We start from the raw sequence: 22,695 nt of genomic DNA, 5'->3' as shown, positions 1-22,695 counted from the left end.
AAGAAAGCCGTCCGAGTTCCGCCTATAATCTGGTGTTTCCCGACCATTCCCGACCTTTATTTCTTCACCTGTTAAGAACCTAACACATACATATATAGTATCAATAGTTCATGGCTTGAATTTGCCTTCACAACAGCAACATTTCATCTCAAAATCTTCATAACTTCAACCACCAACAGACACTTCTCTATTTCACTGTTCTGCAATCGCAGCAGTAGCTCACCATCGGTGCCTCATTATTTTTCTCAGATAATACTGATTTCATTCCTTGATTTCTTCTCGATCTGCTTCTTCTCATCATTTCATGACCACAGATACAGCTACAAAAACCAACTTGATCCACAACCACATACCCATGATGATTAATTTCAATTCGAATCAGTTAACTCATCTCCACCTTGCTATAAAAACCCATTTGAATTACAACATCATCTTCAGCTTCGACTACTTCAATTTCATAAACAGTTTAATCTCTTTCTTGCCAGTTCGTCATCAAACCCTAATTTCTGAAACCCTAAAACTTTCAATTCAATCTTCAATAGACCTCTACCATAAGTATCCACCAACACTGCCTTCTTTATATTCTCTACGATTCTTCCATTTCGATCTCAATCTCTCGGATTTAAAAGCGCAGTCGTTGCTGCTGTTCTTTCTCGTTTTCAGTTGGAATGAATGAAATGAATGAGAGACAGATTCTCTCGAATTTAGGGTATATAGAAAAACAGGGTTGGTTATTCAGCATCCGGTCACCGTACTAAGGGATAACCATCTAGAAGCCCCTTAACCTCTGCTGGATGTCTTTTATTACTTCTCCAAAACAGGGTTGTCCCTTAACCTTGGGTCGGCTCCATATATCAATCGCCTGTAAAATCAAATTGAGGGATTTTTTCTTCTTTTTCTCCGTATGACTCCAGAGTACCTAATAACTCAAAAACACGCGTAAAATAAATAATTTACAAGAAAAATAGCAGAGAAAGCATAAACAATAGATAATAAATAAGATGTATTCTACACCCTATATGTTATAGCAGCGGCAACACTCAAAACCGCATCAGCCAAAGCCGATGCATCAAAGGTAGAAGCAACGACCCGTATCAACGATTAACGAGAAGTAGTTGCAGAATCAATGATGCAACAACCTATCTATGGGATGCCGCTGGCCAATGAACAAAACTAACCTCTGCTAACGGCGAACCATCCAGCACCTCAGCAAGTGGATCTCCAAGTTTTACCCTTGGATCCACCAATCCTCTTAATCCAGACCGTAGACGAAGATCATACCATTTTTGCTAGTGAACAGATGCAGAGAGGAACTGGAACTCCGAACCAAGGATCGAACCCATCTATCCAGCTGGTTGCAGAACTAGAGGAATTGAAAAGAAATCAGAGGGCATATGCAGATGCAATGGATCTTCTCGCGTGAGAAAATCAAGAACTTAAGGACAAAATTGCACTTGGTACAGAGGGGGCAAACTTGATAAGTGCATAATTCATATGATTTTAGTATCCATTCCATACTTGTTTAAGCTATTATTCTTGCATATTTTTGTATTATTACTCTTGTTTTCTCTTATTTGTCTCTATTAGGTGAATCATCCAAAAAGGAGCTACGAAGTGCTGAAAAGATCTACGAAGAGAAGTATTCCAAGTATCCAAGTGCCCAAGTCCAAGAGAAGTGGAATAAGTGCGACGAAAAGAAGCATAACGCTCAAAATCAAGAGATGGGCCAAAGATCGATCTTAACTCATTTAAATTAAGTATTTCTCATCATCATCTTGAATAGAATTGAAATATAAAAAGAATTCAAAAAAGAATGAGGTCATTCCGAGTTCGGACGAAGAAGTTGTGGGAAAAACAAGCTCTTGATCGAATACCGAAGATTTTGAGGTATGCGTACGGGCACGCATACTTAGTTCCGTGAATTTCTGCTGGATTTTGAGGTATGCGTACGGGTACGCATACTTAAGTCCCTGACTTTTTAGGTATGTGTACGGGTATGCATACCGTGGAAGGCCAAAGTTCACGTTTGGGGTCTTCATTTTGTATTTTTTCGGGTCGGGTTCTTTAACCGAGAAATGTAAACCTATAAAAAGGTATTAGGTTATGTAAAATGGAGGATATCAATAAGTCATAAAATTGTAAGGTTTTGGAGAGAAGAAACAACACACGGAGCGAAAGCTAGGGTTTCAGAGAGATTCCTCTTTCGTAACGTTATCTCTTTACTTTTCTCATATGTATACCATGGATGTTTCTACATCCATGAGTAGCTAAACACCTATTGATTGAGGATGAATTCTAAGTTTTAAACAAGATTTGAGTTATTATATTAATCTACTTTGAAGTTCTTCATATGATTATCGTTTGTTTATACTATAATGAATATTTATGATTGATTTATAGATTGTTTAGGTGGCCAACTAAATTAATTTGTTGATTCAATCTATTGCTAGTATTGATTTGGGAGATAAGTAATCGTCGAATAACTTGTACACAAGTAGAGAACACAAAACCTTACAGAGGGATTTTGTGGAGCGATTGTGTGTATAAACAACACTAGAAAGTGGACCTTGAGCTAAGAGTCTAACTACTAGGTCAACCTATAAATTCACAAAAGATAAGGCATTCGAAAAAAATTACACCTTGAGTGAGCTGCTATTAGGTGGTTTATACGAATAGAATCTGGTATTTGAGAGCTTCCGTACTCAGTGATAAAAGAAATTTAGGGAACAACACTGAGCTAGGATTATGACGAGTAGGAAATTATAATAACTCATTGACGGTTTACTAACGAAGAAGGATTCCTCGATCACAATACAACATTTATTTGCTTTGATTATTTATTTTGTTCACAATCTAAAACAAAACCACCCGTTGTGAAACTTTGACAACTAAAACTCACTGCTCTTCGTGGGAACGATCCTTTCTTCCATTATATTACCAGTTAATTGTGTGTAAATAAGATTATTAATTTGATTGCACTTACGACAGCCATCAAATTCTGGCGCCGCTGCCGGGGAGCAGTCGATAGCTTTAGTTGTTATTTTTATTAGTTTTATTCTTGTTTTTAGATTTTCTTTTTAGTTTTTTTTTTTTATTTTTGTTTTCTAGATTGATCGTTTCAGGTACTTAATCTATGGCACCGAAAGAGTGGGATTATCAGAGGTGCGGTATTGAAAGTCGTAGAGGAACAGTACTACAAGCACGTCGGCAAACGCAACAAGAATCTTCAGAGGAAATGGTAGATGGTAAAAATCCTCCAACACCTCCACCTATGGATAGGAAGCTGCGAGAGTTGACATCTCCATGCTTAGATTCACAATCACTGTGTATTACAATCACTAACCCAGTGGAGCAGAAGTCGAATCTACTTCATTATCTACCAAAGTTCAAGGGACTTCCAGGTGAAGATCCGAATCGTTATTGTTAGAGCATAGCTCGGTCGACCTCGCATGCGTTGCTATATCAAGCATGTTTGTCAATGTTAGTGATCAAAACTATGAGTCTTGATTTCTAGTCTATTATAGCTAAGTCTCGGACTAGGATAGAAAAGTGTAGTTGAGCTCAAGGACTTCATGGCGACTCATCATACAACGACGAAGATCTACTCAAGGAACCGTGGAACTTCATCAAAAAAAAGGTATCTGGAGACTTGAACTTATCTATCACTCAAAAGTCTATCTATTCTATCTCCTACTTCTTATGAGACAAAAGTCGTATGCTATATAGACTAGATCATACAGATTTGACATTTCGAGCTGAGTATACTCTACTTATCTTTTTCTCGAAATCGTGTGTTGGTAAAGAATTTCGCTTTGATCGGGTTTATCTTCACCTAATGATGAAAGTCATAATGTTTCAATCACTTTGAAAATCGCTTTGACGAGAAATAGTGTAACAACTGTATAACGTCCTCTAAGAATGTTTCAATGGTTGGAATGAGAGTTTAGGTTTATATAACCAATGATGGATATAAGAATTGTGTGGTAACACATATGTGCATAAATCCTATCCCTTAATCCAAAGTTTTAGAACTTTGTTTATTGAGAGAAACCTGAGGAATTGGCTTTGCTCAGTCCGCGAACTGACGAAAGTTCTTGTACCAAGAATTTCTGCTGGGATTTCCAAACACTCGTTTGTGTGTTAAGTCCGCGAACTGGCGGAATTTCTCGACCCGAGAATTTCTGCTGAGTTTGGAAAACTCTGCCGGCTATCTTAAGTCCGCGAACTTGTTTGTGAACTTAAGTGGTTATGATTAAAAGATGTGCTCTGAACATGAAACTTAAATTACTAAAGAATGCTTTATGCAAACCGTGGCTAAAGTTCATGAGATGATTCAATCGAATCGAATCATCTTTGTTTCAATTGTGTCTTGTGTAGTTACATAAGATCTCATAGCAATTGAACAACTCTCTAACTAGTTCATTTGAAGTCAATTGAACTAGTTATGGTGAAGAAGAACAAGGTTAATATGAAAAGCTCATATGGTTAACCTTTTTGGGTTACTATGTTGAACCAACATACACGTACACGTTTGGGAATGGTTTTCACGGACCCAGTAAACGTATACCTCAAGTGTGTGTGACAAGCTAAGTTTTCGATCTAACGGTTGAGAAATATTAGCTTGAATCCAAATCAGGTTTTCATCTAACGGTGAATATGGATTACTTTGTAACTAAGGCAAAACCCTGATTTGAAGACTATATAAAGGAGACATCTAGCATTGGGCAAAACTAATCCCCACACGTCTGTGTGATACTAGTGCGCTCGTTAGAGTCGATTCTCCTTTAACCTTTAGTTTTCTTCTTCTAAAACCAGTTTAACGACTTAAAGACTTCATTGGGATTGTGAAGTCAGACCGATACTACTTTTATCGTAGTTGTGTGATCTGATCTTGCATCTTCTATCGTACGAGTACAATCATATTGATTGGCTTGAGATCGTGAGAGTTCTCCGATAGGAAAGATATAAAAGTAATCACAAACGCCTTCGTCTCGTCGTTTGTGATTCCACAACATCGTCTTTCGCTAGTCGATTAAGTTTGTTGTGAGGTGATTGATTAATCTAGGTTGTTCTTCGGGAATATAAGACCTAATTATCAATTGGTTCCTGTTCACCTTGATTATTATCAAAAGACGGAATAAAACTTTTAGGGTTTATCTGTGGGAGACAGATTTATCCTTTGATAGACTTTTCTGTGTGAGACAGATTTGTTTATTATCAAAGCCTGCGATTTTGGGTCGTAACAACTCTTAGTTGTGGGTGAGATCAGCTAAGGGAATCAAGTGCGCAATATCCTGCTGGGATCAGAGGCGTAGGAGTGCAACTGTACCTTGGATCGGTGAGAGACTGATTTGGGGTTCAACTATAGTCCAGTAAGAAGTTAGTTTGTAGTAGGCTAGTGTCTGTAGCGGCTTAATACAATGTTTATTCAATCTGGACTAGGTCCCGGGGTTTTTCTGCATTTGCGGTTTCCTCGTTAACAAAACTTCTGGTGTCTGTGTTATTTCTTTTCCGCATTATATTTTATATAATTAAAATAATACAGGTTGTGCGTTAAGATCATCAATTAGAAATCTAACCTTTGGTTGTTGATTGATATTGATTGATCCTTGGACATTGGTCTTTGGTATCGTCCAAGTTATTCCTTGTGTTTGATTAAAGACTCACTGATTTCTATTAGTTTGAGTAAATCAAAACTAGCGAGAGATATTAACTCCTTGAGATACTTTAATCTAGATTGAGTCTGACTGTCTAGTTGATTCTCTAGCAAAGTATTTCGGATTTAGTCCATACAGATTGCTAATCAAATTATTGGGTGGTTATGTTAGACCCCCGCTTTTTCAATTGGTATCAGAGCAGGCAAACACGTTTAAGACCTAAAAAGTCTGTATTTGTAGTGATCTGACTCTATGGACAGAGGTACTATCTCAGTAAACGTACCACCAGTCCTCGATGGCTTAAACTATCTATGGTGGAAAGTTGTTATGCGTACATTTCTTCAGTCGCGTGACTTCTAATCATGGATATATGTTTTGAATGGCTATGAGACTCCCGTTGTTATGGAAAGAGATGTTGTTGTACCAAAAGATTTATCTATGTACAATACTGCCGAGTTAGTTGCTGCAAGGAAAAACTCCGACGGGCTGAACGCCATCCTGCATGCTATTACCCCAATTCTTAGACATCATGTGGCCTCATGCATTACGTATAAAGAAGCTTGGGATACTTTAGAAAGCGTATTCGAAGGTAACCCCAGTGAAAAAGAAGCTAGGCTTCAAAACCTTAATTCCGAAAGGGAAGACCTTTATATGGCAAAGAAGATTCGTTCGACGATTTTTATCAAAAACTGTCTGAAATTGTTAATGCATCATGTGCATTGGGTAAGACCATTTCTGAAAAGGAAATTGTGATGAAAATCCTCCGATCGCTGCCATCCAGATACGAATCTAAAAGACATGCCATCGTTGAGGGAAATAACCTTAATACTCTTTCGCGAAACACACTTGTCGGAAAAATCAGAATTTCAGATCGCGAATACATGTCAAGAGATGACCATCAATTGTCTAGCAATCATGTCGCTTCTCCTGATTGTAAGACTTGTCGTCCTAAATTGACAAACGTGAAAAGTGAGAATTGCTTTATATCTACGTTGTCTCTGTTTATACAGAAACTTAAGAAAATCCTCAGACGTAGCAAAAGAAAGTCTCAAAAAGAAACTCCGTTAGTCAATGTGAAAGATAATAATATCCAGAAAAGCCGTGATAATGAAACTGGTCTTACGTGCTATAAAAGTGTTCAGGTCACCTCGAAAGATCCAGAAACGAAGGTAAGAGATATAACTAAAGCATGGATGAATACTCTTGATTATTGTCCGAAGGAAATCAATGATTACACTTACAGTCTTTTTGCTGAAAATCACTCTCATGATTCCTTCATGACATGTCCGTCTATTTTTCATGAATTGGGTCCGAAAACCTCTTCTGTTCTTGTGTTGAACTCCAAGAGTTTTTCGGAAAAGGGTCTATCAAATCTCGATGTTCCATTAAGTTCAACACATGATCATCTTAGCACGTTAAATCAAAAACAGTCCTGTGTGTCTAACCTTTGTATACTGAAAGGGAAAAGGAAGTCTATCTTTCATCAAAGGGTGTTTCCAAAAATGGTGCTGAATTTGCAAAGATCAACAATCAAGTTTTTTAAAACTATGATTACAAAGGATAAGAAAGTTCTTCAGAACTTTTCTTTCCCAATGAATAAGCAGAAACCTAGTCCAAAGGATAGTTTCTCTCTTTGGAAAGATTATCCCAGTCTTATCTTGGATTGGAGGCCTTGTGCTCAGTAAGCTTGTTAAATGATTCTTGTGTTTTTTTTCCTCTTATATAAGAATCATGATATACAAGAGGACTGTGATATAATCTTTTTGTTTTTTGTTTTTACCAGGTCTTGTTCAAAAACGGCTCCTGCTTTTCGGGTAACAAACTTCTGTTAGGGTTTGGTGAAAAGAGTATTTCTGGGATTTCTACATCTGTATACCTTTTAAAGCTCTACCTCTTCAGCATTTTCATTTCATCTTCTCTATCATGTCCTCCTCTAGTCTGTCAAGTAAAGAAAGTGATGTATGGACGGTTATGTTCCCGTCGAAGAAGACTCGTTTCGATTCTTCTGACAACGAGATGTGCTATGACAAACATGTCTCTTCTTCTAATGAGAACCCTACTATCTCTCAGTTTGATAAGCTCTCTGCAACCATGAATCTCGTCTTGGAACAAGTTCGTGCTCTGAAAAATGAACTTGAAGTTTCTTCCAAAAGACTTGAAGAGAAAATGGATAGTCTTGAGTCAAGGATTGACCTAATCGAAGATGAGCTTGAAGAATATAGGGAATACGAGAAGAATATTCAAAGTAAGTGAAAAGTTTTAGAAGAGGTTTATATATCTAGTATGTCTTCCTTTTGGGTTTAGTTGGAAGAATAACTAGTGTTTTGAATAGCAATGATTGTGACTACACATAGCTATTTTTGTTTTCATCTTCTTATTTTTATTTTTTTAGGTTTATTGTTTTAAATTCTAAAAATATTTGGAGGATGATTGGTATTGCAGTATTAATCTGTTTGATTTTGAAGTACTGCAATATTTTTATGGGATATGTATTGTTTGCGTCCGTGAACTTGAAGGTCCCATATGTTGTCAAAAGTAAAGTCGTTCATAAATTGATATTCGTATTGATGAAAGGACGAATGAACTTTTGACAATTACAAAAGTTATGACTATGCAGTCATGTATTTGATGGAAAATAGGATGAAATCTTTTGTAAGACAAGGATAAAGTCTATTATGTTGTTATGCATATAATGATGGAAAATAGAATAGATCCTTGTATGTTATCCACGGTATTGATCTTTATTGGACGGCTGAGATCTGCATCTCAGATAGAAGGGTAGCCGTTGATTGTTGCAACCCCTCGTTTGGCAGCCAGCGACATGGTGGTAGGGCCGCATGGCTTTAGCATATTTTAGGCGTGGCCAAAATTAGGGTTTTGGCATAAACCGTGATGTTTGGCCTTGGGCCGGAAGTTTCCATGCGTTAGGTGGCGAATTTATACGGCTGAGATCTGCATTTCAGATAGAAGGGTAGCCGTTGATTGTTGCAACCCTTCGTTTGGCAACCAGAGGCATGGTGATAGGGCCGCATGGCTTTGGCATGTTTTAGGCGCGACCAAAATTAGGGTTTTGGCATAAACCATGATGTTTGGCCTTGGGCCGGAAGTTTCCATGGGTTAGGTGGCGAATTTGTACGGTTGAGATCTGCATCTCAGATGGAAGGGTAGTCGTTGATTGTTACAACCCTTCGTTTGGCAGCTAGCGGCATGGTGGTAGGGCCGCATGGCTTTGGCATGTTTTAGGCGTGGCTAAAATTAGGGTTTTGGCATAAACCGTGATGTTTGACCTTGGGTCGGAAGTTTCCATGTGATAGGTGGCGAACTTGTACGGCTGAGATCTGCATCTCAGATGGAAGGGTAGCCGTTGATTGTTGCAACCCTTCGTTTGGCATCCAGCGACATGGTGGTAGGGACGCATGGTCTGGCACAGTGGTGCGGGTGTCATGGTTGGCATGCCTTGGCGCAGAGATGTGGCTGGCATGGCACACCTTTGGCACAGTGGTGCGGCTGGCATGGTCGGCATGCCTTAGCGCGGAGATGTGGCTTGCATGGTCGGCATGCCTTGGTGCGGAGATGTGGCTGGCATGGCATGCCTTTGGCACAGTGGTGCGACTGGCATGGTTAACATGATTTGGCGCGGAGATATGGCTGGCATGGCATGCCTTTGGCACAGTGGTGCGGCTGGCATGGTTGACATGCCTTGGCGTGGAGATGTGGCTGGCATGGCATACCTTTGGCACAGTGGTGCGGATGGCATGGTCGGCATGACTTGGCGCGGAGATGTGGCTGGCATGGCATGCCTTTGGCACAGTGATGCGGCTGGTATGGTTGGCATGCCTTTGGCGCAGAGATGTGGCTGGCATGGCATTCCTTTGGCACAGTGGTGCGGCTGGCCTGGTCGGCATGCCTTGGCGCGGAGATGTGGCTGGCATGGCATGACTTTGGCACAGTGGTGCGGCTGGCATGGTTGGCATGGCATGCCTTTGGAACAGTGGTGCGGCTGGCATGGTCGGCATGCCTTGGAGCGGAGATGTGGCTGGCATGGCATTCTTTTGGCACAGTGCTGCGGCTGGCATGGTTGGCATGCCTTTTTCACGGAGATGTGGATGGCATGGCATGCCTTTGGCACAGTGGTGCGGCTGGCATGGTTTGCATTCCTTTGGCGCAGAGATGTGGCTGGCATGGCATGCCATTGGCACGTTTGGCTAGCATGCGCGGCTGGCATGTGTAGAGATGATGTCGGTCAGTACCTAGGGCTCTGCCGTGGAGCATGGCATATACATATAAAAGGTACCCCGGTAATTTTACGCAGTCATGTTGAATGATTCAATAAATGTGCTAGTGGTCGTAGTGACGTCATGTCAGATGTAAGGTTTTACGATTTTAACCCTAACCTAAAAACCACCATCAACAACTGCAAAGTCGAAGATTGATGTTGATAGTGGCTCACTCAATACGGAATTTGATAAAGAGATTATTCGCTTCAACATATTTGAGGCCATGCGTTATCCTAGTGATGTGCACTCCGCTTTTTCCATTGATGTTATTGGTTCGTTAGGGTAACAAATGTTTGATTTGAATAGTGAAGATGAACTTGGAGTTGTGTTACGGAACAATATTGATTTGGACGTTCACGGACAGCCGAACCTGGATGTTGACTTAGCCAAAGGACTGGTCGAGATGTGTGGTGCCTTAACAACACTACAAGAAGCAAAAACGGGTAATATTTCTTATATTTATTTACCCGTAACTAATGAGGTTCTGTTACCTTCTATTGTACAGGAACCGAAACTAGAATTAAAGCCACTTCTGGACCACTTAAAGTACGCGTACTTGGGCGATAAAGAAGAACTTCCAGTGATTATTGCAAAGAACTCCACCCCAATACAATAAGAACGTCTACTTACAGTTCTGAAAGAGTACAAAACGGCTATTGGTTGGACAATTCCTGATATCAAAGGCATTAGTCCATCCATTTGCATGCATAGAATCTTAATGGAAGATGATTTTAAATCGGTACGTAATGCTCAACGTAGGATTAACCCACCAATGATCGAGGTCGTGAAGAAAGAGATCCTCAAATTGCTAAGTGTGGGGTTGATTTACCCAATTTCTGACAACAAATGGGTTAGCCCAGTATAAGTGGTGCCTAAGAAATCAGGTGTCACTGTTGTTAGAAATCAAGATGATGAACTTGTTCCTACAAGAGTTCAAACAGGATGGAGAGTGTGCATAGACTAGAGGAAGCTTAATACAACAACCCGAAAGGATCACTTTCCTTTACCTTTTATTCATCAGATGTTAGAGAGGTTAGCGGGACATTCACATTATTGTTTTTTGGACGGTTATTCGGGGTACAATCAGATTGTTATTGCGCCAGAGGATCAGAAGAAGACTACTTTTACTTGTCCTTTTGGTATGTTTGCCTATATACGGATGTCGTTTGGTCTTTGCAATGCGTCAGCCACTTTTCAGAGGTGTATGGTTAGTATATTTTCTGACTACGTGGAACGCATCATTGAGGTATTTATGGATGATTTTAGTGTTTACGACAATTCATTTGATATTTGTTTACAAAATCTTGAAGTTGTGCTAAAAAGATGCGTGGACACTAACCTTGTTCTTAATTTGGAGAAATTCCATTTTATGGTAAACCATGGAATAGTGCTCGGTCATATTGTGTTCTCTCGAGGGCTGGAAGTTGACAAAGCAAAGATACATTTAATAAGAAACTTACAATATCCCACTTCGGTGAGGGAAATTCGCTCGTCCCTTGGTCGTGCAGGTTTTTACAGGCGATTTATTAAGGATTTCTCCAAAATTTCAATGCCGATGTGCAAATTATTGCAAAAATAGGTTGTTTTTGATTTCAACAAGGAGTACAAGGATGCCTTTGATAGATTGAAAGAATTTTTGACAACTGCACCAATTATCAAGTCACCAGATTGGAGTTTGTCATTTGAATTAATGTGTGATGCAAGTGACTATGCAGTTGGAGCCGTTTTGGGTCAAAGAGTAGACAAGCTGTATCATGTGATTTATTATGCATCTAGGACCCTAAACAATGCGCAAATCAACTATTCTACCACTGAGAAAGAATTTTTGGCTGTAGTGTTTGCACTGGAAAAATTTAGATCATATTTGGTGGGTACAAAAGTGATTGTATATTCCGATCATGCAGCACTTCGGCACCTATTAAAGAAGAAAGAAGCTAAGCCAAGACTTATACGGTGGATACTACTATTGCAAGAATTTGATTACAAAATAAAGGATAAAAGAGGTGTTGAAAATATTGTTGTTGATCATCTTAGTAGAATTGTTGTTTCCGAAGAAGAACTTCCTTTACAAGATCGTTTCCCAGACGAACAACATTCTCAATTGAAGATTCAACACCCTGGTACGCGGACATAGTAAACTACTTGGTTATAAGGCAAGTACCTAGTACGATGTCTAATTTTCAGAAGGTTAATCTTAAGAAAATATCCAAGCAGTATGTGTGGGATGAGCCGTACCTGTGGAAATACGGCAAGTACCTAGTACGATGTCTAATTTTCAAAAGGTTACTTTTTGTCGTACTTATGCATGTGGTGGTCACTTTGGCTCTAAACGTACCACGTTCAAAGTACTTGAAAGTGGATTTTGTTAGCATACCCTATTTGAGGATGCATATATTTTTTGCAAATCTTGTGATAGATGTCAACGAACTGGCAATCTAGGTGCTCGAATCAAATGCCACTCAATCATATTCTCACTGTAGAGATTTTTGATGTGTGGGGTATAGATTTTGTGGGTCCTTTTGTCAATTCTAATGGAAAATTTTGTGTACTTCTTGTTGTGGATTATGTTTCAAAATGGGTGGAAGCTAAAGCCACCCCTACTAATGATTCTCAAGTTCTTGTGAGTTTGTGAAGGAATATATTTTCTCTATACATGGTACACCAAGAGTGGTTATCAGTGATGGAGGTTCCCATTTTCAGAAATCCTTCCATGCTTTACTCAAGAAGTACAACATAACGCACAAGTTTGGTACGCCGTATCATCCACAAACTAGTGAGCAAGCCGAAATCTCGAACCTTGAGATTAAATCCATTCTTGAGAAAACCGTGAACACTACACGGAAATATTGGAGTTATAGGCTTAATGATGCATTATGGGCACATAGAACGTCGTACAAAACACCGATTGGTATGTCTCCATATCGGTTGGTTTATGACAAAGCTTGTCATCTTCCGATTGAACTTGAAGACAAGGCTTATTGGGCGATAAATATGTACAATATGGATTATGAAAATGTGGGGAAACAAAGGAAGTTACAACTTAACGAGCTAGAAGAGATACATAATGATGCTTACGAGAGTTCTCGTATTTATAAGGAGAAAACAAAACTTTTCCATGACAAGATGATTTCTCGAAAGAGTTTTGTTGTGGGGAAAAAAGTTCTTTTGTTTAATTCTCGTCTTAAACTATTTCCTGGGAAGATAAGGTCCAGATGGATTGGACCGTTTGTTGTTACTAATGTTTTCTCTTATGGTGCAGTTGAAATTTCTAGTCTCAGAGATGGAACAACTTTAAAGGTGGATGGCCATAGATTGAAGCCATATTATGAAAACATTGCTTATGTGAATATGTGTTGATGGTGGTTTTTAGTTCAGGGCTAAAAATATAAAACCCTCTATGTTTAATGCGCCGTCTGTAAAAGGACTGAGCCATTTAAAAGTAATGAGTGCCCGTGCCTCTCTACTCACACATGTATTGAGCAACTCAGTATATTAATTCAGAATGGTGCATGTAACAACAATCCCAAACATTATGTAAACTCTCGCTTACATTACTCATTAATGTATGGTTTATTAAGTATTTTCTATGCTATGTTCCCCAGCTGAACCCTTAGTATTGGCATGACATGACAATTAGTTTTCACTCGCAGCCGAGTAGCACGAATTTTCCGAAGTATCAAAATTAAGGTCTGCATGAAAAGGCTCAATCAGAAGACGCGCTAACTGCTCTCTAAGAATATAAGAATTTTGTGTCAACACACAGAATTTGTTAAATTTTTTCAATTTTGTGATAACTCACAAGATTCAAGTTTTCGGCCTAATTAATTTGCAAACATTAGGTCTTTTGCGCCTTGTGCAAATATCTCGAACCCTATTGGTCGAGGCCAAACCTAGATAAGCTAGGAAACCGATCCACCATGGAGCTAGTAGGTACAATGCCCTACCAGAAAACAAGAAACAAAAGAGGAAATGTGGCAAATAGGAGCAATAACAAAGGAGGCGCGACCACGCCACATAACCGGTCGATCCGCTCCAACAGGTGCCTCCTGTGGCCGCTGGCCACGCTCCATGTTTCCCTTGCCAACCCCTTTTTATATCGACCAATCAGGTCGCTCTAAATGCGTCACATGCATTTGGAATGAGGCCGGACCCACATTGCTTGCCTAACCTCTTTACTGTCGACCAATCAGGTCTCTCTAAATGCGTCACACGCATTTAAAATGAGGTCGGCCCCATAATGCTTGCCGGCCCTCTTTCTCATCGACCAATCATGTCGCTCTAAATGCGTCACACGCATTTGGAATGAGGTCGGCCCCGCATTGCTTGACGTACCTCTTTCCCATCGACAATCAGGTCGCTCTTAATGTGCCACACGCATTTGGAATGAGTCCGACCCCATGTTGCTTGCCGGACCCCTGTTTTTGCCATCGACCAATCAGATAGCTCAAAACCCGCCACACACACTTCCAATAAAGTTGGAAGTTGGTTGGTCGATGCGCCTAATTCCATTAGGAACCTAATCTAGACGGCCCAAACCAGTCTCCAGAAAATCACGGCCGCACGATTTGGCCACTTGATTTATTAAGTTTAGCCGCTCCTAACGCGCCCAAATAGGCATCACCATGCCACCGCAAGCAACGTGACAACACCGCTGCTCCAAACCACTCCTAGTGATTATCACAGGCGCCATGACGATTGGCTAGCTAACCTGCCAAATCGCTCCAGCGTGCCAATTGGCAGGTCATGCTGTTCCGCGGCAGCAACATGCCAACGTGCTATAACAGCGTAGCTGCGTGCTAACCCACTTTTCATTCATGGCCAACGCCATAAAAAATTCCAATTTGGGTATTCTGATCAGAATACGACTCTTGTTCTAGTGGAATTAGTCGAAACCCTAATTCCTAGTCAAGGCCTAAATTATGCCGCATCGGCCCTACAACATGCTACAAGCCATGTGGGGCCAAAAAACCCTAAAAGTGGCGCCATGCTATGACCACCCATGGCTATCCTTGCGCCTATGGTCGTTCCCATATTATGGCCCTGCCATAATTCCTTTGACGTATCCATGGCACTATCCGCACAAAAAACGTCACCGTGCCGCGGCCACATAATACACGTGCTAATTAGGTTTTTCGCATGCCAAACCCTAATTTGGATAGGGCCGCTACGCTAACCATGCCAAATAATGCCACCCAGGGAATTTAGTTTGATACAGCAACTAGAGACAATATTGTTGAGCCATATTTGTACCTAACACCAATATGCTAATATATTGTGGTCGCGGCTACGCCAGACGCTATTCGCGCCACTATGCCACTGACAGGCGCCAATCGTTCCACTACACCACTGGCATATGCCAATCGCGCCACTATGCCATTACTAGGTGCCAACGGGATGTGGCCATAATCAACGGCCACCTTCTCTCATATATTGCAATCTCGGCCGTCCAACTTCGCCACGGAATTAACCGGCCTATGATAAGTCTTAGGTGACCAACCAAGACTAACCTAATAGCGTCATACGCAATTTTCCGGCAGCAAGTCTCATGACTTGACTTGCCACACATGATTATCCGCCACCTAGCTGGCATACGATTAATCAGAATAACCAGGTCTTGCACACAAGACCCACTCAACAATCTACTGCATATTTTCCACGAAAATACTCGAGACATCAAACATGTCACAAACTGGGGGATGCGCATCAGGGTATTGGTCTAGCGGTTTACAGCGTGCGGCGTGAAATACGACCATTATAAGAAAGTGTCAGGAAAGTGGACAGTTAATGGTGGAAAGAAGTAGTGGGTGTAAACTAACCCGTTTCCCCTCATAGTAGAGACCTGGTTTCTAACATTTACACATTACCCCACTTCTCCATCACTCAACCACTCCCACTTCCTACGTGATCAGGGTGCGTTCAATTATGACTTGTATAAATAGTTTTCTGCCTATTTCGACCAACCAATAGAGTTTTGGTTAACAACACAAGTATCTAGAAAAATACCAAGAACTGATAGCTTACATTCCGCAAGCCAGTTCCATATTCTGATACAAGTCATAAAATAGCCACACCTTCAGAGTCAACCATTCTGATCTCAACACCTTCTTCGCTTTCCTCCCTAAGATCAACCCTTATCCTTCACTTTGTGACCGAAGCAAGACTGGAACGGACATTTCTTGGTTTAGGACAGGATTGTATAGATTGATCTCTCGAATCTAAAGTACTCCCGTGCAGTGCATTTGTTTAGGGTTTAGATTCGTTTCTCGGCGGCTTTACCAAAACCAGGAGAATCAGTTTTTACCCTATAAACAACTGGCGACCACAGTGGGAGATTAATCTCTCGGTTGCAAAATAAGTTTCTCAGGATTCATTCCATTTTTCTCAATTTCAAAAGGGTGGATCTTATATCCAATTCGATCATTAAACTCAATTTAGGTTCAACATCCAATTTCAATTCCGGTGTTCCGTTCGCTAAGAAGCTTCACAAAAATGCTATTTCAAGCAATGTTACTGGAAATGCCTTAGATAGCTGAGCACCAGTAAATCTCCCAGATGAAAGGACCATAAAGCCGCAAGAATACACATGAAGACGTGATTACTACTTAGGAGGGCACAATGGATTCTCTCGAGGTCTGAATGGAGCAGCCACATCTGCAACACCATAGGTGTTATATGGAGCAAAACGGAAACGTCTCAAAGTTATCACCGATATTAATGTCTTCAGGGTCCACACTCAGAGAGATAAAAGGAAGATTCTCATAGTGGTTGTTCCAGTATGGAGATAGTCGACAAAAAATCTCAAAACCAGTCGATTCCTAGAAAGGCACCTACAAAGATCACGAAAGCAAGGGTCTATCTCCATTCCACCACTACTACCATTTTATGGTCAGGAGTATCCACTATCACTTCATCAGCAAAATGTGTAGATCCAAACCATGGCGCAGTTCTGGGAATTCGTACATCTACAATAACAGAGGAGACTTGACACATCTTCAAATCATTCATAGGGGTTCGCCTATTATACCGACCCAAGCAAGAGCAAGCCCGGGACATATTTAGATCTACTGGAGTCGACACGTCAAGAGAGCATCCTCAAGAAGATAATGGTGCCCGCACCATCATGTCAGGAAAGAATCCGCAACCGAGATAACTTCACGCAGAGGAAGATTCAAGAAGTTGCTGCACCAAAAGGATCCACGTTTCCCATATTTCCTTTACCCAGGTAAGCGGGTAATGCTGAAGAGTTCTCCAAATTTCCTACCGGAAGGACCTACACCGGGATGTTCCAGTAAAATAACAGGCATCTCGATGACTACGTCAAGAGATCCAGAATTCAAGCCCTCGATTTCCAAGTATACTTATGGTGCTAACACATCAACAGATAACTCACAAAGAGAGACACCTCATCAGCAGCATCACCCACGGACATGGCACGTGGTTTAGAAAGGTTATGGGTCGTTTTGCAAGAACTCTGTCAGAAACATTTTTACACTGGACTCTGGAAGAATTGAAACTCGTGATAATTGGTGAAGAATATGGGAGAGATACATATACCAAACGATTTGTATGGAAATCTTCTACAACATACTAAAAGGGCACATCAATCCTATGAATGAGCTACAAATAGAAGCCGAAACTCTCGACTACATGACAGCTGAAAAACTACATAATTCTTCCTGGAAAGTTCTGAATTCTCGGTGTCAGGTACTTTTCACCCACCAAACGGACTCCGAATGAATAAATTCTTTTCGCAAAAGTCATACTTTCCTCTTAGCAAAAGAATGAGGGGTCAATCACCTCATTCCGATATAGGACGGGTATTTTACGGTCGTTTTGGCAAGAAGACATGAATCTGAAATTTTTATCAAGTCAATACACTAAGGTCGCAGGAATGCTGCCGCACACAGAGAATCATGGAAGAGCTACTTCGTTGAAATAAAAAAAGAGAAGGATAAGAAGAAATAACCTCACGGACACGAGTTATATTAAAAGGAGGAATCCTTCTTTTGGGCCATAATGTCCGAGAAAATCCTTGCGTGTTACTAGATTCCGCGGCTGCCACACCACTGCTTCCTGCCAAGGATCGTATCGTTCCATAGCCTCCACTCCTTCCTGCCAAAGTTCGTGCTCGTAGTCGCCGCTCCTTCCTGCCAAAGTTCGTGCTCGTAGTCGCCGCTCCTTCCTGCCAAGGATCGTGCCATAGACTCCACTCCTTCCTGCCAAGAATATTTCCATAGCCGCCACTCCCTCCTGCCAAGGTTCGTGCCCGTAGCCGCCACTCATTCCTGCCAAGGATCGTGCCCGTAGACGCCACTTTCTCTCCTGCCAAGGTTCGTGCCCGTAGCCTCCACTCCTTCCTGCCAAGGATCATTTCGTAGCCTCCACTCCTTCCTACCAAGGATCATGTTGTAGCTGCCACACTCCTCCCTGTCAAGGATCGTGATCGCAGCCAGCCAAGTTGCTTCCAAGAATGTTTGCTGCTCGTTTGTTGATACTGTCCAGAGCTTCACCATAGCAACAACCACTACAAAGGTAATTCGTACTTCTCCATATTTTAGTTTCATATGGAAGAAGTAATAGAGTCACCAGTACAGATGCAAGATGGTGACATCTTTATCATGGTCAACCCACCGACCATACAAGATAGAAACATGTAAACCATACTTGGGGACTGAGGCTCTACACGGAATCCATTGACTACCACAGCTCAGAAGACACGGTCAACCAAAAATTCATAGCCACGACAAGGTCATCTACTCTTCAAAGGTGTAGCATAAGGATATCATTACATCTCTGTCAAGAATGCGCCTGCAACACTTTACGAGGACGTGACGGATCCCAAGCCTACCCAGAGAAAACAACTTCAATAACTAAATAGAAGTGTGACTGGGGGCTGCTCATTGCAGTCCATCCCTGACAACAATTAAATATTCATGATATAACTCCATAGACGCGGCTGAAACATTTTTTTCTTGAAGAAACAGGGGAAGCCATGATTAACAACATAACTCTCTCACTTCTACCTATTCGTTATCCATAATATTTCTTCCATGTGATGTTCCAAGCATCCCAGCATCGCATCCAGGAGAGTAATAAGCTTGTATCAAATCCCATAGGCGTAGATTCAAGGTGATACAATCAAAGTAGGCTATAATTGGGGACTGAAGCCTCCTTCAGTTTTAGAAGTTTAAACGCAGTCACACCACCTTACCGGCGAACGCATTAGACATCTTCCACGAGAAAATAGGCTCAGGATAATTACACATGGGGACTACCAGCATGGGATGCCTTCACTTCCCTCAACCAGGTTATTTCTGATGTCAACATGATCACTGTTGAAGCTTTACGACCCGCAAGAATTTCTCACATGAAGCCATACACGTGCATCGAAGACTCCAAAAGCACGCCGCAGAGATATTCACATATCCGGCTACGCCATCGGATCTATGACCAGACAAAAGTATAACTGGGGACTTCTCATCGCATCCCATTCGATATAATAGTCCAAGATTCAGAAAATGGTTCAAAGGATGTAGCTTGAAATGAAGTTCTTGAAGACTTGATAGAAGCACGTCGGCGACGGAACGCCTCTCAGCTCGTCTACTTCACCCAACGGCTTCGGAATATTTCTACCATACAAGCATCCACATCATATTATCATCGCAATCAGAATGGCAAGAATAAACCTTCTAGACACCGGCTCAGCAGTCCAGACACCAAATAACTTAAAGTCAAGGACGGATCCACAACACAGCTACACTCTCCAAGATTAGCCATGACATGATCATTTCCGAGAATATATTTCATCCATCCATCCCAGGAGTGCAATGGAGTTTGGTAAATTTTGAAATCCACTGGAGAGGATAGATGCTCATTCTTCTGGAGTCAGAACCTTATTACACATTCTGGAGAAGATCGATGGTACTGTTGGGTGGCTACATGCGCAAAATAGAAAAGAGCACCTATCTTGAGTTCTCTTGGCTCGCCTTTCTGCTGATTATAACTATTGAAGATTGCTTTGTTGTCGTTGACGCTGCTAACAAAGAAAGTCATTCATACCGATCTAAATGTCCAAGTTTGATCAACTACTCATGGATATTACACTCACAGCTAAAATACAAAGGAAAGATGAACTTACCTTGTCGCTAACGATTGGCACGCATATGTTCGAGTTACTGCAAACGAACACAAGAAGCAGACGAGCGAATAATAAAAGGGGAGGAAGTTAGCACGCCCTTTTATATGCATAACACTTTTGGAATTCGAGTAGAGGAGTGTTTTACTTTTGGACCATGCACGGAAGAAGGCAGTTGGGCCCGAGGCGCCAACGCTCCATGGCACCAACCTCCATGACCGAACCATCCGCTCAACCTGCAATACTCCATGGACATGCCATCCGCTCAACCTTCAAAGCTCCGTAGCCAAGCCATCCGCTCAACCTGCAATGCTCCATAGCCAAGACAGCCGCTCAACCTGCAACGTTCCGTGGCCAAGCCAGCCGCTCAACTTGCAACGCTTAGTGGCCAAGCTAGCAGCGCGCCAGTACAAAGATCACCAGCTGCTCGTAATTGCTGCCAAAGTTCGGTAGAACTTTTCCTGGTAACCTCTACATGTCTTGCCTTTTTGATTTTTAGCTTTGTCTGTCACCATCTAGTGCTTACCCCGCAACAATGTTATTGTTACATGCTAAGCAGGGGACTTAATATTGATGGTGGTTTTTAGTTCAGGGATAAAAATATAAAACCCTAGTTTAATGCGCCTCTGCAAAAGGACTGAGCCATTTAAAAGTAATGAGTGCCTGGGCTTCTCTACTCATACATGTATTGAGCAACTCAGTATATTTATTCAGAATGGTGCATGTAGTAACAATCCCAAACATTCTGTAAACTCTCGCCTACATTACTCATTAGTTTATGGTTTATTACGTATTTTCCTATGCTATGTTCCCCAGCTGAACCATTAGTATTGGTATGACATGAAAATTAGTGTTCACTCGCAGCTGAGTAGCAAGAATTTCCCGAAGTATCAAAATTAAGGTCTACATGAAAATGCTCAATCAGGAGACGCACTAACTGCTCTATGAGAATAAAAGAATTTTGTGTCAACACAGAATTTGTTAAATTTGTTTAATTTTGTGTTAACTCACAAGATTCAAGTTTTCGGCCTAATTAATTTGCAAACATTAGGTATTTTGCGCCTTGTGCAAATATCTCGAACCATATTGGTCGAGGCCAAACCTAGGAAAGCTAGGAAACCGATCCGCCATGGAGCTAGTAGGTACAAAGCCCTACCAGAAAACAAGAAACAAAAGAGGAACTGTGGAAAATAGAAGCAATGAAAAAGGAGGCGCGGCCAAGCCACATAAATAGACGATCCGTTCCAACAGGCGCCGCCTGTGGCCGCTGTCTACGCTCCATGTTGCCCTTGCCAACCCCTTTTTATATCGACCAATCAGGTCGCTCTAAATGCGTCACACACATTTGGAATGAGGATGGACCCACATTGCTTGCCGGCCCTCTTTCCGATCGACCAATTAGGTCTCTCTAAATGCATCACACGCATTTGGAATGAGGCCGGTCCCACATTGCTTGACGGACCTCTTTCCCATCGACCAATCAGGTCACTCGAAATGCGCCACTCCCATTAGTGTTAGAGCATTGCTCGGTCGAACTCGCATGCGTTGCTATCTCAAGCATGTTTGTCAATATTAGTGATCAAAACTATATGTCTTGATTTCTAGTTTACTTATGACTAAGTCTCGGTCTAGGATAGTCAAGTGTAGTTGAAGCTCCAGACTCCATGGCGATCATTTTACGAAGACAAAGAACTACTCGAGGAACCGGTGGAACTTCATCCGACTAAAAGGTATGTGGAGAATTGAACTTATCTATCACTCAAAAGTATATTTTATCTCCTACTCTTGAGACAAAGTCGTTTAAGTATGATAGTTTTCATACATACACATTTGCTATGTCGAGCCGAGTTTACTCGCCTATCTTTTTCTCGAAATATGTGTTGGTAAGCTTTCGGTTTAACCATTTTCATCTTTACCCGTGATGAAAGTCATGATGACGTTTCAATCTTGAAAATAGCTTTGATGAAGATAGCCGTGAATAATGATTGTTATTACATTATAAAAGAATGTTTAAATGATTGAAATGTAGAGTTGAGATTACCATCTATGGATATAAGCATATAGTGTGTTCGCACATTAGTGTATAAATCCATGTACCGGAAGCCAAGTGCGTGCATATGTGTGCATGCGGTATTGGTGAAGGAGACAGGTTGAGTACGCGTACCCACGGAAGTTTTCATACCGAAAATTTCTGCTAGAGTTTGTAAGTTTGCAAACTAGTAAACCAGTCACCTTAGGTACGCGTACCCGTACTCACGGAAGTTTTCGAACCGAAAATTTCTGCTGAGTTTATAAGCTCAAATTAGGTAGCTAAGGTACGCATACCCGTACGCGTACTCAAGCTGGTGATATCTCAAATCGGTAGTTCATGAACTTAAAACAATAAATTATAAGGAATGCAATCTTTGCAAACCATGGCTATATTGTTCATGAATTGATTCAAGTGTATCAAACCGATTTTGTTTCAATTGTGTCTATGAATAAAGACCTAAGCAATTGAACAACTCTTCAACTAGTTCTTATGAATCATTTGAAGTAGTTATGAGAAAGATGAATACGGTTAATATGAAAGTGCTCATATGGCTAACCATTGGTTAACTATTTGTGAACCAACTAAGTGTACACG

This window comes from Papaver somniferum, chromosome 11, assembly GCF_003573695.1.
Source record: "Papaver somniferum cultivar HN1 chromosome 11, ASM357369v1, whole genome shotgun sequence".
NCBI classification, from domain to species: Eukaryota; Viridiplantae; Streptophyta; class Magnoliopsida; order Ranunculales; family Papaveraceae; genus Papaver; species Papaver somniferum.
The sequence above is the reverse complement of the archived record's forward strand: the minus strand, read 5'-3'. Positions refer to the sequence as shown.